Consider the following 16,444-nt stretch of genomic DNA (forward strand, 5'->3'; position numbering starts at 1 on the left):
CTCATACCATAGCACGTGTTGCCAACCTCAACTTTTCTACTTCGACCCATATTCTTCCTCAAGGAATTTCACTAGCCGAACTGTCACTTCTGGAAGAATGTGCTATTTCTGCATTCGCTGCTGACGCTGAAACCGTGACCCAACCTGTCATACCGGCCCCAACCAAGGCACTTCTGGACAAAATGATATCCCCCGACCTCCTACCTTCCTAACTTCCCAAAGTGAAGCACTCCGTGGTGTGCCATTTTCTTACCTAGACGTTTTTGATGTTGCGGACAGTCCACTAGGCCGTACGCATGCCATGGCCCACCACATCGACACTGGAGACGCGGCCCCCTTCACAAGCACCCTTACCGAGTGTCTCACTCTGAGCGCCAAGTCATCCAAAAGAAGTAGAGAAAATGCTTGATAAAGTGTGATCGATCCTTCCTCTAGCCCTTGGGTATCCCCTGTATTTCTCGTGGAAAATAAAGACAACAGCTGGCGGTTTTGCGTCGATTATCGCCATCTCAATCGGGTGACGAAGAAGGCTGTGTATTCTCTCCCACGAATTGATGATGCGCTCGATTGCCTCCATGGTGCCAAATATTTCTCGTCGCTAGATCTCCACTCGGGATACTGGCAAATTGCCGTCGATGACCACGACCGCGAGAAGACGGCATTCATCACCTCCGACAGCCTCTACCAATTTCAGGTCATGCCTTTTGGGTTGTGTAATGCACCTGCAACTTTTGAACGCATTATGGACACTATTCTACGTGTTCTTTAATGGCCCACTTGTTTTTGTTATCTCTACAGCGTCATCGTTTCCTCGCCCAGCTTTGAAAGCCACCTCCGTCGTCTGTCGGCCATTCTCGACATATTTCGCAGGGCTGGCCACCAGCTCACTTCATCTAAGTGCACCTTTGGGTCCGCCAGGTCAAATTACTTGGAAACCTAGTCTATGCTACTGGTGTCCAACCGGACCCTGACTAAGTCCGTGCCATCCTCGAGTTCCCGGTTCCACGGTCCATGCAGGAAGTACGCAGCTTTCTTGGGCTCTGCTCCTACTTTCGCCGCGTTGTTCTCAACTTCGCGGACATTGCTCGACCACTCATGGGCCTGCTCAAAAAAGCCGGCAGATCACACGCCCTGTGGGAATCGATGTTATGCGAAGCAGTGTTTGGTTAGCCTACCGAGTTAACGAAACGACCATGAGAGCACCAAGACATAGGTGGCACTTTCATGACCTACAGACACGCATGTCATCACATTATGTCATGAGTACTCAGGAGTCCCTTTAGCTACGTCTAAGGGTCCACAAGGCGAAAGCTCTAGTCATGCTCATGACTATGACTTGGACCATCAATCTTACTTTCTTCACTTAGTACCACATCCGAACCCATTCCATTGGTTTTTGAGTGTTAATCTTTCTTCGCTGAGTCATTGTCATTTTTGCTGAGTAATGGTCATGACTATGACATCTATGATCATCCTTTAGTGTTTCGTTCACTTAATACCGATGTCAGAATTCATTTCAGTGGTTTTGGAGTGTTAATCTTTATTGGCTGAGTCATTTTCATCTTTGCTGAGTCATACTCACGACTATGACTTCTATGGTCATCCTTTAGTGTTTCCTTCACTTAGTACCCACGTCCGTACCAATTTCAGTGGTTTTTGAGTGTTAATGCTTTTTCGCTGGGTCATTGTCATTTTAGGCGGCTGTTTGATGAGCTACATGACACGCATGTCATGATATTCATGTCATGATCTATCATTTATGTTCGTCATACACTCTTGTCATAGTATACCAATTTTGGTACCTACCAAGTTAAATAAACGACCATGAGAGAACAAAGGCGTAGGCGGTTAGATAGATACTGTCAAAGTGGCATATGTTCGCCAAGAAATGCTTGGCATTTAAAATGATGCGACCTTTTCTTGGGGCGCGAACCAAGCGACTTTGCGTCGCTGATTTCTGCCCTCACTTCACTACCTGTGCTGGCTCATTTTGACCCAGCTGCTCGAACAGAGCTTCCCACAGAGGCAAGCGGCCATGGCATTGGTGCTATCCTCGCCCAAACACAGAATGGAGCCAACCGTGTGATGGCGTATGCCAGTCGCCTTCTGTCACAGCCGGAAAAGAATTACACCATTACTGAGGGCGAGTGCCTAGCTCTCGTCTGGGCTGTCGTGAAACTCCGTCCGTACCTATATGGACGGCCATTCCTGGTCATAACAGACCATCATGTCCTCTGCTGGCTCTCAACACTTAAAGACCCCGCAGGGAGGCTCGCTTGGGCATTACGATTACAGGAGCATACGTTCTCGGTAGTGTACAAATCTGGCAAGTTACACAATGACGCCGACTGCCTATCCCGCCACCCTGTTGAACCATCCGACTCCACCGAGACAGACCTCGACACCTACGTCTTAGCAATAACAGACTTCATACATGTGGCCTACGAACAGCGTAAAGATCCATCGTTGCTCTTTCTTATTGATCATCTGCCAGCCGGAACCCTCGACCCTTCACTCAACATGTTCTTGCTTCAGGATAACGTTCTTTACCGCCGCAACATGCAGCCCGACGGCGCAGAACTCCTGCTCGTTGTCCCGCGTCATCTGCGCAGGGATGTCCTCGCCCAGTTTCATGACGCCCCAACTTCCGGGCACTTAGGTGTCTCCAGAATTTATGATCGCATACGACGACGTTTTTTTCTGGACGGGCCTTTATCGCTCCGTTCACCGTTACGTAACATCTTGTGACCTGTGTCAGCGTCGCAAGAAACCTGCCACTCAACCTGCTGGTCTCCTTCAGCCAATTGACGTTCCAACCGAGCCGTTTTATCGAGTGGGCCTAGATTTGCTCGGTCCCTTTCCAATGTCCACGAAAGCAACAAATGAATTGCAGTCGCGACAGATTATACCACGGGATATGCAATCACTCGAGCGTTGCCAACCAGCTGCGCCACAGACGCAGCCGACTTCCTACTTTACGACGTCATCCTCCAACATGGTGCTCCACGTCACCTACTCACAGATCGCGGTCGCTGCTTCCCGTCTCGTGCGGTTGACGATCTACTTCGATCATGTGCTACTCATCACAAATTCACCACCTCATATCACCCTCAATCCAATGAACTCACCGAACGCCTCAACCGTACTGACCGACATGCTTTCCATGTACGTTTCCGATGGCCACCAAGATTGCAACGTCGCCTTTCCTTTCGTCACATTTGCATACAACTCATCGCGTCATGACACCTGCCGGCTACTCACCCTTCTATCTTCTCTTTGGACGCCATCCCTTACTACCCTATGACACCTTGCTCCCTTCTGATCCGGCCTCCGCCTCCACGACTTCCTATGCGGAAGATGCAATTATGCTTGCGCTCGTCGCGCGCACAGTCGCCCGCGCTCAGCTCTCGTCATCGCAGACCGCACGAAAGGCAATTTACGATCGTGGAGACCGAGATATTTATTTTCCACCGGGCTCTCTCCTCCTTCTCTGGCTCCCATCACGTCGCGTCGGCCTCTGTGAAAAGTTAATGTCGCGGTACGTCGGGCCCTACCGCGTGCTGCACCAGATGACTCCTGTCACCTATGAAATAACTCCCATGGCATCCACCTCATCGACTGCCACACCACGAAGTGACATAGTACATGTTTCCCGCCTCAAGCGGTACAACTGTGATAACCCATTTTGACCACAACAAGCACCGGGGCGGTGCTTCACCGACCGGGCATAATGTCACGAGCAATGGCGAAGACGAAGACGTTGTAGTGGGGCTGAGGCAGAGGCTCTCCTGTCGGACTGAAAACCTGCTGAACCCTGTGTACTCTGTGTAGTCTTGACTAGACAAGTGCTAGTCATTTACTTTAGCGTAAATACACCCTGTAACAATATTACGAACATATTAAAACCAAGGCATACAATTTTCGTTTAGTTTTACCACTATGGGAACAAGAACTGTAGGACACTTAAGCTTCGCCTTTAAGAGTGGAAGGCGACAGCATTCGAAGATCCCTGACTGCTGCTCAGGCTTCCCGGCAACTGCAGATTATCTAACTGTACTGTTTACCGGAAAACGCTGGCGGCGAACGCTATGCACGAAGGCGAGCTCTCTGGTAGAAGGACGTGGTGGCCCGAGCGAGCGGACACATCTCGCATGAGCTCCAGGTTCGGATCACCATAGACCCGGCGCCCTCGCTCTGTCTGCCTGGCGATCACCACCAACCGACGGAGATCATCGACGTGCCCAATTGGAGCCAAAGTCCACCGGAATCGAGTCAGTAGACTTCGCACGGTGAATCGACGAAGTTGCCCCCCACCCTCCCCACGAACACGCCGAACTAAGCCTAACGAGCGCCTGACGAGTACGATCACGGACGCAGCAAGGCCGGCCCACCGCGTCGGAGGCTGCTGAGAGCCGTACCCCTTCTTAGAACATCACCCCTCGATCGGGCGACTGACAGCGGCTGACCTTGACTACACTGTGTGAAGGCCACTCACAGCATTAGGTCACTCAGGACGCTGACCCTCCCTCTCAGGGATATCTGAAGAATTCGGCCAACGGCTCATGGATCATTGCCCGAAGCCGTCGGCGCCGAGACAAGACGAACCCCACCACTGAGCCCACTTCCGAAGAGGCATCCCGAACCATCGGAAAGAATACTCCTAAACTACGCGCGTCAGTGAACTCACGGCTGCCGCCTTTTCTCATTGAGTACTTGAAGACGGCCGCCGCCTTTTCCCATTGACGACTTGAAGATAGTCATACGACCAAACAACGACCTCCGCATCGGGGAGTGCCCAAACCATTCCGTGGCCCGTGCCATTGGGATCGCGGCTGGGCTACCCGGCAACGAGGCCGACAAACTTTTCCTAAGAAGCCGCTCTGAACAAAACAGCCATCGTGAGCACTCCCAACGATACGCTAGCCAAGAAGCTTAGCACCATCACCTCGATGTCCCTTGGCGAACGTGTGTATCCGATAACAGCCTAGGTTGCAGCGCCGAATAACTCGTGCAAAGGGACCATCAAGGGACTCGACAAGGACACTACGTCGACCGAGCTTCGCGACCACCTGAATGCAGCCGGCTTCGAAATATTCCACGCCCTGATGATGGGAAAGACCAATACGGCGCTGATAACCTTCATCGAATTGCGAGTTTCCTTTTACGTGAAATACTATGGGGCGGATAACCGATGTTATGTCTATGTGCCTCGCCATGAAGTGTGCAATACCTGCCTACAAGTCGGTCACCGAGCCGACGTATGCCCCACACCCGAAACCAAGCGCTGCACAAACTGTGCCACTGAGAACCTATCATCAGACCACACACGCCAACACAAATGTTTCACGTGCAAGTATCATCATCCCACAGCCGACGTCACCTGCCCTGCGAAAACCAAGACGCTACCCTGCAAGGCATCGGTCCGGAGAGCAGTTGAAAATCAGCAGCAGCAACAAGCCATCCAGGTACAACAAACAGCGGGGCCCCACAAGTAGAGATTGAGGTGCCGCGGCCGATTTAAGTCGGTGCCACCACCGCCACAATCGAAACCGAAGGAACGCGGCCGATCCGAGAGCAGGGAAAGAGAACCGATTCCACCGCCACCATCTCCGCTGAAACCGAAGAAACGCAACCGATCCAAAAGCAGGGAAAGAGGGCTAACACCGCCGCCTGCCAAGAAGCCGGCCCCGCACACCGCAGAATACGAGAGCTCCAGCAGGCGCCAGGGAGGTGAATTGGGCCAACGGCCCCCCAGTGCATATCCTTAACCATTCCCAATCCGACGCTGTTATCCACAGCCACTATCCACACCGTCGACACCAAAATACCTCATCCAATAATAGAAATTCTTCCCAGAGACGCGAGACACAAACGCCTTTTAACAGTGAAACTGTTTAAGCCATCCGTAATTTGTGGTGCGTAGCCGTGGTAGCCATGGCAACCCATAGAAGGAGGAGGAGACTAGAGATGGGCAAAACGGCTCACTTCAGTGAGCGGCTCGGAACGGCTCAGCTCACTGAAATGAACCGGTTCATTTGAACGGCTCACCGGTTCACTTAAACGTGTAACCTGTGTTATGCATATTCTATACTTATGTGGCTTTGAAAAAAAAGCGATATATGCATCATTTAATAACCGTGTTATTGGTATTTTCGCTATGTTTAGAGAATATTTTTACATATATTAAAAGCGTGAATTTTTAGTTGTAATGAAGCTTTCTGTTGTGATATTGGGGATAGAATGCTTATGGTACTGTGACAGGCAGAATGCGACGTACTTTTTTGAGAATGATTTTTGAAATGATTGTACATTATGTTTCAACTTTATTCATTTATTCACATACGTACGTTCACTATAATATGAGTAAGCTGTAACGCCTTGCAAAATGAAGGTAGAAATCATTTCTTGAAGTACAATACAAAAATCATACGAAAGATCCACAAGACTGCCGCACGTACATTTCGTTTTTTTTTCTCTCTTGAGTGCACGCGCGATACTGGCGATCATGCCATCATACACCAGGACAAAAAAGAAAAAAAAAAGAATTGAAGTTCTATTACAACACAACAGATAATTGGCCTCGTTTTATTGACGTGCTAATGATACACGCTCAGAAAATGCACTGAAGTGGATGTCATGGACGATATTTTCATGACTACCCTAATTAGCACAAATGAAGACCAGGACGTAAACTGTACGTTCACCTCTTGTCGTTAAAGGACCCCTAAACCACCCAGAGGTCGAAATTTAGTTGTGGTGTTGCACTTGTGCATGAGTCTACAACGAACACGTAGCCGCGAGAATTTTTCGAAATGGTGCCGTAATAGCGGAGCTACACGCGTTTGATGATCGAAAAACGGCCCTCGCTCGTTTCGCTCTTTCCTTCGCTACTCTCCTCATCGGCTGGTCTCCCCTCCTCGCCGAGTGCTTCTCGAAAGGTCACGTGACATACGTCATCGCCAACGCGCTTCTCAAAACACTGCATACTTCCGGTCACGTCCACGCTAGCGGCACATATACCGACGGCGAACCATAGAGTAACATACGGATTACAAGAGTGGCCACTCCAGCCTTTCCTGTCTCCAAGGGAACGCGGCAAAATCCCGCCTGCTCCGCGGACAAACAGTGACGTCAGCAGTTGAATCCGGCGCAGCCGAGTTAGGTCGCATTCGCACAGCCGGACCGCCGTTTGCGGAATCCGCGTGCTTACTCTCGACTCCAACGTTTATTAGCAGCTGCGCGTTTGCATACTCGGCGTGCCCTATATGCCATAGTGCTATGAATCCCTCAACAAGAACCAAAAGAGTGACGGTTGTCTCGTCACTTAGCGTTTTTTTTTGTGCACCTCACTCATGTTGAAGTCACGCAGGCTGCGCGGTCTGAGTAAATAGAAGTGCGCGCGCAACCACGACTCGCCTTTCCCGCTGCATCACAACAAAAGACACGCGGTCACTGCTGCACAACGAAATCACACGTGGCTCCAAGCCGATAACACGCCATCGTAGCCACGCCAATGCGTCCGATGTTATCAGATTTGACGCTGACTACGCTAAATTGAGGTCAGACGAGCGCCAAACGGACGGATGGAAATACCGGCGAGCTTTTTCAATCCGGACAGCGAGCGGAGGAGCCCGGACTAGGCGAGGGCGGCACGTTTTGATGACGTGCGCGTCACGTGATACGCCATCCGCTGCGAAAATTCCTCCTCCGTCCGGTCGTGTGAATCCACCTTAACGCGAGAGAACCGGCTCCCTTTCTCTAAAAGAACCGCCGCTCATCTTTACTGAACGACCGCTCACTCGCTCTTTAAAAAGAGCCGCTCACAAGATCCGGCTCGCTCCTGAGCACGGTGTAAGAATAAGGAGAGGTGCTGACACTCTCCCCCCAACGCGCGCGAAGCGCCGCTCGCTCGCGTCCAGATTATGTTCGGCTTGGCTGCAGCTGGTTCGGCGCCGTCGTAGAGGGCGCTGCGGTATGCGGTCCCAGCCTCGGCGGGAAGGCGCGTGCTTCGCTGTCTTTGTGCGCTTTGTGCTTGCATGTGCGGCCGTGCTGTTTTGAAGGCACACTTTTTGTTCACGCGCCTTTCATCATCTTGTGCTTGTGTATTGTCGCCATGGGCCCTCGACCAAGGTGGAAGCGGCCTTGTGAGAGTTTGAAATTGGTAGAAAGTGCTTCGTCACGAACTGCAATGCTGGATACCGAACTTGTGCGGAGCGTGTGCCTCTATTCAAAGTGCCGTCCGACAGCGGTCGTCTAGAGCAGTGGCGCCGTGTAAATCTGAGGGCAGACCGAACTCTAATGCCTACCGATCATGTTTGCGCCAAGCATTTTTCAGAGGATATGATATCGACGGCATATTACGCGGAGCTCGATAAAGTGGTGCTACTTGACGCGCCAAAGAGCCCTGTTCTGTCTGCAAATACAGTTCCCACCTTATTTACGAACTGTCCAAAGAACCTCGCACGGTCAAATAAACCTGGAAAGCCGCTGCGGAAGAGAGAACCTCCTGTGTGCCACAAAAACTGCTGTGTGCCACAGTAGTCTGTGCAAATTTTGCTGCATGTATAAGATATATACTGGGTGTCTTAACTATCATGCACCAAGATTTAAAAATATGAAAATGTCACATAGCTGGACAGAACCAAGGCAATGTTGTCTGTCGTCTCTTAGAGACACTCAGATTATTTTTTGCATTCCGCCTTATTACATAATTATTTTCATAACTGATTAATCAAATATATCTTTTCCGTGCTCACGTTGGTTTCGACGGGAATTCAGGGCCCAGGCTCCTTTCCCAAGCGCATCACCCCTGAAGAAAGCCGAACGCCAGGCCGGGGCACGCTTGTACCCATTTGAACTAGTGGGTGCCCGGCGGCGGTGGGAATCGAACCTATAGCCTAAAAAAGTCTGAACGAGAGAATTGCACAGCAACATGAAAGATTCCCGATACAGCTTTTTGTTGCTCAATACGTGATACATAAAAGTGTTTTCCGAGCGTGAAAGAAACCCGCGAATAGATTCAAAATTGGCCTCGAGGCAATTTTGAATCTTGAATTTTGAATCTTTGCGTGTATTCGTGGGCTTCTTTCACGCTCGGAAAAATACTTCTGCGTAGCGTGTATTGAGTAATAGAAAGCTGTATCGGGAGTCTTTCATGTTGCTCTCCAATTTTCTCATTGGAACTTTTAATATAATTATAATATTTGAGAAGTAGATTAATTAATTAAGACTAATCATTAATTAGGCCAAATGTAAAAAATATTCTCAGTATCTCCAAGGGACGGAAAACATTACCTTGGTTCTGTTCAGTTACGTGACATTTACATGTTTTTAAATCTTTGTGCACCCTGTATAATACTGCTGTTTTCTGTGCAGATGTGTGCCTGATTTCCAAATTTGTGCCATCCTGGATACTGAATGTTTTTTACAATGCGCGTGCGGTGTATATTACACGCTTGCATGTTTTTATTCAACATTTTCGCATTGTGGGAGTGTATGAGAGCGTAAGCTTCTGGGAAGGCTATCCTCTATTAAAATTATCGAGCTGCTTCATGCACAATTTTTTAATTATTCTGTCTTTGCAAAATAAAAAATAAAAAGTCTATGAGATTACTGTGTGCTGGGTATAGACCTACACCATGTTTGTAAACAGCGGTAGGCACCGTCGATATATTTTAGGCCCTATAGCGACGTCGCGTAGGCTCCGCCCTACGTTTGGCTCCGCCCACGTTCGCCGCCATGCACCGCTTGCACGCGCGGATGGCGCATCTTTTTCCACGATTTCATTATGAAGCACACAGTAGTGGGGGCGCCGGATTTAGTTTGACTACATGAGATTCTTTAATGTGCACCCAGAGCACGTTCTTGCATCTCGCCCCCATCGGGATACGGCCGAACGAGACGCTAGGCCTAGCTCGTTGACCGCCGCAGTGACGGCCGACAGCGCTTGCGACCTGGCCTGCTGCTCATCATAGTGCGCTTATTTTTGACAACACGATTAACATGGGCTTAAATGAGTTGGTTTTGTTGGTGTCGTTGGTGCGAATAGCAAACGAAACGTAGTACTTGCAAGCCAGCCGAGCCGCCTCGGTGAGACGGCCGATGGTTGGTTCCCGTCTGCGAGACGAAATGCCGTTCGCGCCAGTGGTTTAGTACGGGACGCTGCTTTACGAAACACGCGCAAATTCGAGATATTTTTTCTATTAAGCGCTATTTCATGTTAAGAACAAGCTGTAGCCGATTTCTACGTCGCCGTGAGCGGTGATAGAAGCGATCGCCTCGGTGATGGGACCGGCGAGGTACCGGCTCTACGGCGACGCCGCCTGTGTAGGCCCGCGCTACGTGAGCTAGCTGTTGTACGCGGCCGTCCGATCGCTCCAACTCTGTACTAACACTGTACATTTTGTTTGGCGCTCGAAATTTAACTGACACGTTTAGGCGCGTTTATGACTTCCACACTGCAATAAACGCAGCTGTGACCCTGCTGCCTGCGTATGTGAACGTGTGATAGGATATTTACACTGCTGGGGGCTCAATTCTTTGAGATAAAAACAAATTCGAATGTGACGTGTTTTTGGGGCATCTGCTCGCTCGACCTACATTCCATTCCCACAGTGCGGCAAGCAATTATAATGGCACGCTAATAACGATCCTAAGATCGTATATGATCCAAAGATCGTAACGATCCTAAGCTCGGCTAATGCACGCCAATCAAAATAAAAGAGAAGCTTAACGGTTACGAAATGTATTGCGCATAATGGATGATCTGGTATCATAATCCAACTTTCGCTTTTTACCGCGGCGGCCCATAGCTTGCGACGGTTTTCATCAACAGGAAACCTTTGAAAACTTTAGTCTCCTGCGTATTTCGACGCAACTCAGCTCATCCACATACTGCTTTTCTTTCATTGTAAAATCATAGAATAAAGACCTCACAGATGGAACCGCACAACCACCCGCGAAACGCAGCGGCTGCTGCATGTGGTAGGCGCGACACGGGCGGCGGCTCGGCGGCGGAGTGCCTACCAAGCGAAACTAAATTCCGACGACAGCGCCACCGCATTTTCGTGACGTAGCGCCGTGGTGTAGGTCTATAAGTGTATTTGTGGACAGGCTGTAGCATGCATTGTCAAATACGCTTACATTGGCACATTCTCATATGCAATTTAAGAAACAAGAAAGTCACCTCTTAGTTCCTGCAAGAGTCACTCGCTCCCCAAACGACGAAAGCCAAATGAATAATACACACAGTCTATGTTAAGTGGAATTGAAATAAAAAAGATTTTCACAAGTAAACTGTATTAGTGATATTGTAATCCAAGATAAAACGCCTGCCTTCATCCCGCCTGATAAATTATCTTTTGAAAGATTTCTTTACATAGCTATGTGCTTTCTCATCATAGGTTCTAGCCATGAACACCCACTTTGCTCTAGTGTGTTGCATATCGCAAGCTTGCACCATTTCATTTCATAAATTATTTCGCGCCCACACTGAATTCGCGTGACGATGCTTGAACGGTTTTCTGAGTTTGAATTTTCCGATGCAGTCACTATTTTCTTCTGATCGAGGGGTAGCACGCGGGCTTACGCTTTCATTTTTTATGCTTGTATGCATGACTAGATCGGCCGCAACAAAATGTGCGCGCGAGCGGAATGTGAGTGGGCGTTGAGTGCTGCCCGATCGATCCGTGTTCACGTCATTCACGCCCTGCACAATATACGTTCATGTTAGCAAAGCATTCAGCCTGGTACACTTATCACCTTAATCTGAAATAACGAATTTCCTTCGCGCTTTGAGTTTTACTGGCGCCGCTATGAACGAAAATTTAGCGGAGGCACAGGAATGCCAAGCCGCCGGCGCCGCTAAGCTGGGACCGCTGGCCGCGGCGGCATCTATCGGCTCGCAGCAGAGCTACTCGGTGCGCCCGCGCGCGGGCGCGCGCGAGGCAGGGCGGCGTGCGCCCAGCCCTGCCTCGCTTCTCTCCGCAGGGCTGGGAAGATTAGGTCCGTGCTGGAGGCTGAAGGCAGGCCCATGCGGCATAGTTGAGCCACCATGGTGGCTCAGTGTTGGTATAGTATGGGCCAGAAACATAGGAGGTGCTCCAGTGTTTCGTCTGCCCCGCACTGTGTGCAGGCTGGTGAGTCAGTTCTACCCAGGCGGAAGCTGCGGGCGGCTGTCCAGCAGCAGCCAATCCGTAGGCGTAGCAGGAGGGATCTCTCCCTCCTTGTCAGTCCCCAGTCTGGCCACGGAGAAAGCTTTCCCCGTGGGTCCGGCAGCCATGTCGGGGGACTCCGCCTCCGCACGCGTGCGTAGGGGTGACAGCTCAGCAGCAGTCGCTTCAAGGTGCTCCTGGAGTAGTCTGAGGCAATGACTGCCGGGCTGATCGCCGTGTCCATGCCGTGTGCCTCCTTTGCCAAGGCATCTGCTTCTTCATTGCCCGGGATTCCCACTTGTGCAGGGATCCAGTGCATCGAGACATCGGTGCCACTGGCGCGGATGGCGTGAAGCTTGGTTACCAAGAGGGCTGCACTAAGGCGAGCCCTCTCTGCGAGACACACGGCCTATAGAGCGGCTCTTGAGTCGCAGGCCACCACCACTGGTACTCCAGAAGGGTCTGCTGCCAGCAGGTCTGTGGCCAGGTGAAGGCCCGGTAGAGTATTGAAGGTCGTACTCTGCTACCTTGCCGATTCGATGCTGGCTGACCGACTGTAAGGACACCCTGCCCGAGACGATGACGCAAACCCTCTCCGTCCCCTTCTTCCATTTTTCCTACTTTCTATCCCCCTTTCCACGCCCCTCAGATGCTGAGCCGTACTCCCTATAAGGGCTGCAGAAACCTGCATCTTTTCTCTTTTTCTCAACCTCTACTACTACTACTACTACTCTCCGCAGCGCGCTGAGCCAGGAGAAAAAAAAAAGGCGAAAGCTTGCACTAGGCCGCGCAAAGCTCAAGACACAGCGATGCTGGCCGATTGATATCGAGTGGCTAGCCTCCAACGCGTTCGGCGCCGGCAAGCAGCAGCGTTCTTTACAGTGTGCCAACCTTGGTTAGCCTGCCTACGTTTGTGGCATGCCAGGAACCCTGCCGCTCATAGGCGCGGACGCGTCCAGCGCCAGCCACTCACGCGAAATGGCGGCAACACGTTCGGCGTCGGCAAGTGACAGCGTTCTTGGCACTGTACCAAACTTGGTTAACCTGCCTGCGTTTGTGGCATGCCAGGAGCGCTGTCGCTCGTAGGTGCCCAAGCGTCCAGCGCTAGTCACGCGAAATGTCACAAAAGGGAAGGTACCTCCGAAAATGATCGCTCGAGATTTATATTAAGTATCTATAGCTCACCTAAATCACGTGCCCACACCTGCCATTATCTTTTTACAGAATTTTCAAACTTGACCCCCCGCTTCTCACTTCCGGCGAATTTACCAGCCTGCACAAGGCATGGGCTACTTCAGCGATACCCCGAAGGGCACCAGACTGAGGGACCTATCGTGCAACTTACGTTTTACCTTACTTACAGACCCAGCTCAGCCCACGCGCATATGCACGAGTGTATCTCGTGAGACATGCCCGGACCTCACCTTCCTTAGAGGATTGGGAGGAACATGGACATGGGAAAATACGGGCAAGGCGTTGGGAAGTAACCACTACATTCTAAGCATCACCCTACCTCTACCTCACATTAGGGTGCCAGAACCTAAAGTTAGGCTCGCAAATTCTACTCTGTTCCGCAAGAACAGGACGCAAGTAGACGGACCCGAAAACTACAATGCCTGGCTCGAATCTATTCAATTAGACCTTGACGAAACCCCTGACATTGATCCGCATCTTCTACACCTCTGGGAGGCACGCAGGGGTGGAAAGAGGTGGGGAAAAGGGGAGGAGGTGGAAAAGAGATTCCACCAAGAGGTGGAAAAGATAGAAGCTCAACCACATGCTTAAACTCTGCGTTGCCAAAATTACACAGGAGGCACAGGAATACGTAACTCATCTGACTCGAAAGAATTGGCGAGGGCTATGCGATAAGCTCTCGGGTACCGTAGGGTTTGCGAGGACATGGGAAATCCTCAGAGCAGTCATAGACCCCAAGAACACCAAAACACGCAGCGACAAACAATTACAACGGCTCCTATGCAAATATGTAGGCGACAAGGACCGACTCCTACGTGACCTGGATGCTAGGTACATCAGGAAAGGCCCCGCCCCAAATGCTTTGCTTACCGCCACCACAACGAACGCCCAACCAACCTCGAAGCCCAAATCACCACCCAAGATATGAGGGTCACACTGGTGGATATGAAAAAAAATTCGGCCCCCGTGGACGATCAGATCCAGTAATTTGTCCTACGAAACCTAAGCGATAAGGATCTCCAAATTCTCACAAACATATTCAACACCCACTGGAAAGCAGGCACCCTCGTTGGAGAGTGGCCCCACGCCACAATCACGCTAATACCAAGACCAGGCAAACCCCTGCCCATTGATAATCTCAGACCAATTTCTCTTACCTCAAGCATATACAAACTACTTGTGCACGTCGTCCTTCGCCGGCTACAACCCTTCCTCGAATCCCAGGATTTCTTTCCGCACACGCAATTTGGTTTCCGCACCCATCTTTCTACACAAGACATCCTCTTACAAATCAGAGGAAATAATCGACACACGAAGTGAGGCACAAAGGCGTTACTAGCACTCGACCTCAAAGGGGCCTTTGACACTGTCTCGCATGATCTCATTCTGTACAATCTGGCATCCGCTCACTGCGGAGACCGTGTATAAAATTATATGCGGGCGTTTCTCCGAGACAGAATAGCAACCATCGCGATGGGCGCTTTCCGATCATTCGAGATCGAACTTACTGGAATAGGCACACCCCAGCGGTCGGTGCTGTCCCCAGCGCTCTTCACTGTGGCACTATCCAAACTCGCCGCCAAACTAGAAGCGACCACGGACCTCCAGTAGGCACTGTATGCGGACGATATCACCATCTGGCCCAGCAAAGGCTGTGATGGGGATATTCAGGCCCGACTCCAAAAGTCTGTAGACGTGATCCAGGCATACGGGCGTGGTGGCGGCCTTGATTGCTCCCCAAAAAATCTGAGCTCCAAGTAATCCGACCCAGATCCTAACGCCACCAACTGACATATACGTCAAACTTAACGGCATCCGAATACCCACACTGAAAAGAGTGCCAGTGCTTGGACTCTATGTACAATCGGACTGCGGGTCGAATCAAAGAGTTTCAATCCTAGAACAACAAGCAGATCAAATAATGGCCATGATACCACGCGTGACTAATCGCCGATCCGGCGTCAAGGGACGCGATCTCCTCAGAATCGTTGAGGCATGTATCGTAAGCCGAATTACGTACTACCTTCTGTGTCACCAGCTCATCCAATCACAAGAGAATAAAAATTACTCCATCTCTCGCTAAAGGGAACCATGTGTGGATGCGAAGCAGCGGGGAGATGGTTAGCTTGAGCGGGCGATGGTTTCGCGGCAGCGGCGTGAGCGCTCATCGCGGCGCTGCACAGGAGAGAGAATGAGGCGCGCGCGCTCCGTCATTTTCATACCGCGGAACTACCGCGGTGCCCCCAGCGGAGTATGCAGCTGTCGCACCACCTGTCGTGCGCGCCGCTCCGGATTCCTAGTGGAGAGAAATGGGGGAGCGTAAGAGAGGAGAAAGAGGGGGAGGGAGCGCGCAAGTGCTGTGGGTGTCTAGGACGCCGCGGGAGGGACTGACAAAGCCGCCGGCAAGAAATGCTTCGCATTTAAAATCAACACCATCACACGGAAGGCCACAAACTAGCTCTGGGAATCTCTAACTATGCCTCGACTGAGCGGCTCCTGGCACTCGGAGTGTATAACACTTTCAGTGAGGTACTCGAGGCACGACGCGTTAGTCAACTGCAATGGCTGTGACTCACACCCCCGGGCAGACACCTCCTAGGACGGCTAGTGTTCTCCCAGCATTACCATCTTGGCCGAACCGCGCACGAACTACCTGCCCCTCCGTTGAAGCGATAGACCGTATGAACCTTTACTCGCTGCTGCTGGCGCGCTTGCTAACGCCAGAGTTTTGACAGCGCACGTCAGCAACGCGCAGAACTGTTGTCGACGGCGGCGGCGTTTTGCCCGCGTTCGCACCGAGTGCGCGCGGCGTTGGCGACGTGTTTATGAAGAACGTGTCAACCTTTGCCGTACACCCTATGCCGGTGTACCGTAGCGACCATAAGGCCATGGTCCCTTTGGTCACTAAATAAATGAAAACCACCGGATCATACATATTTCTCGTTCTTTAATAGTTCAAACAACCAATTACACCATCACATCTTAATAGTCATATTTGGAAATACATAATTCCCACCGTAGTACAGCTTCGCTGGTCTTCCATCTCCACTATAGTGGAAGGTCTGACAGTTTTTTTAGACGCCTTCAAACTAGTTCCT

Source organism: Dermacentor silvarum, chromosome 4 (genome assembly GCF_013339745.2).
Source record: "Dermacentor silvarum isolate Dsil-2018 chromosome 4, BIME_Dsil_1.4, whole genome shotgun sequence".
NCBI classification, from domain to species: Eukaryota; Metazoa; Arthropoda; class Arachnida; order Ixodida; family Ixodidae; genus Dermacentor; species Dermacentor silvarum.